Raw genomic sequence first — 2,009 nt, 5'->3', positions numbered from 1 at the left:
ACTGTTCAATGTGAATTCAATGAAGGCCTACAATGTGTAATTGCAGGCCTACATCTATTATTCTTGAGGTCAGTATGGCTGTTTTAACAAGGCAATATTAATTTTAATTGTATTAATTAAAATAAATTCCGACCATTGTTATGTAAATAAATGTATTTTAACATGAATGAGGTCTACTTGGTTACTGCCTATGAACTACAATGTGGGTCCACTAGGTGTCATCCAAATATTTTATATCGAAAATCCACATGTCACTGATGACATTAATGTCAGCTCCATCCCCAATGAGCAACGAGAGACTCTTCAATGCGCAAGGGGGAGGTTATATGGTTTGACTTCTCATAATGGGTTTAATCTGCTTTTCATATTCAATTACTAACCGAGTGAATGTGGATTTTCTATTTAAAGTATTTGGATGCAGTAGCCTATTAGAGCATTCGTGCTTACAAAACATTATCTCACAATCTTCACTATTGATTTTAGAGGGTCAATTAATATTGCCTATTGGTAAGCAGCCACATTGAACAACAAGAAGAATAGATGTAGGCGTACAGCTAATTCCAAGGAGCCATCGTAAAAGGCGGAAATATGATCCATACGCTACTTTCTTAGAACTAAACTGAGGTAAAATGTGGTGATATAACTGAAAATAATGTTTAGTCTAGAGTTTATTACTGAATTGAGCATGGATAAAACACTATGAATTCCCCGTGCCAATACACTATTGCGCTAAAGCTAGCGGTGTTTAACGCGCTAAAGGCCCTCCAAAATACCGTCTTTTAAGCCGTGGTAGAGTTGAGGAAAGTCTGCGGAAAATACAGCGTTTTCAACCACTGAATTTTACAGCGTGATAAAATATTGATGTTAATGAATACATGTCTGCAAAGAGGCATAGTTTGACCCTTTCGCAATTCGTATTTATCGTGAGGTTTATCTGTTTACAAGCCTTGTTATTCCACTATACATAATTTCTGTGCGGCTCTGTTTACCCTCGATAAAGGAACGACTGCCAGCCATTAGAAGCCCGGTCCTAATGGCTGGCAGGGGAGCCCTCACTGACAAACACCCAGCATGCGCTGTGTCACCTGGGCTCTTGAACATGAGACCTCCCTGGGAACAGAGGGACACTGAGCTCTATATGAAGTGTTTGTCCCATGTCAACGCTAGGCTTGGCAGCCAGGTAAGAGGTAAGCCGGCTGATCTTACCCCACAAAGTGGTGGATGTGCATGCCAAGCCTGCATCAACTGAGGGGTTTAGCATGAGCTACAGCCCTCTTTACATCACAGGCTCTCTACAACTATTTACCTTACGAGCAGTAGCAGCAGCAAGTGCAGTATAGCTTTCATTCCTCCATTACTTTCCTCTGACTGGGATATTAGGTCACTGCATAATTATGTGGTTCCATCAAACCCAAGGCAGAATGGCCTAGGTTAAAGCTTTAAAGAACAACAGTACAATAACAGTTTAGGACCAACTATGGTTTTCCAGGTAGCTCTGCACCACTTGGTCTGACTCAGACATGCACACGCACATACACATATACACACACACGCCGACACGGGCCCACATGCATGCACGCACACACATACACAGGCAAAACAAGACGACAGAGACTAATCTGGATTCCTAAAAGTACTTTTTGATAATAAATAATAAGTGCAGAATAATGATTCATGCAGGTACAATGCAGTGTTGGTGTGTGTGTGTGTGTGTGTGTGTGTGTGTGTGTTTGTGTGTGTGTGTTTGTTTGTTTGTTTGCATGTGTATGCCAATGTGCGTGTGTAGGCATAACAAATGAGAGGATGGCTAGTCTCTATTTATGAAGCCTCAGGAACCAGCAGGATGACCTAATGGCAGAATGAAGAGCTTTGTTCTGTATTAGACATGGCCCAGTATTAGACATAGCCCAGTGTTAGACAGTATTAGACATGGCCCAGTATTAGACAGTATGAGACAGTATTAGACATGGCCCAGTATTAGACATAGCCCAGTATTAGACAGTATTAGA

Source organism: Pollachius pollachius, assembly GCF_949987615.1.
Source record: "Pollachius pollachius genome assembly, chromosome: 6".
NCBI classification, from domain to species: Eukaryota; Metazoa; Chordata; class Actinopteri; order Gadiformes; family Gadidae; genus Pollachius; species Pollachius pollachius.
The sequence above is the reverse complement of the archived record's forward strand: the minus strand, read 5'-3'. Positions refer to the sequence as shown.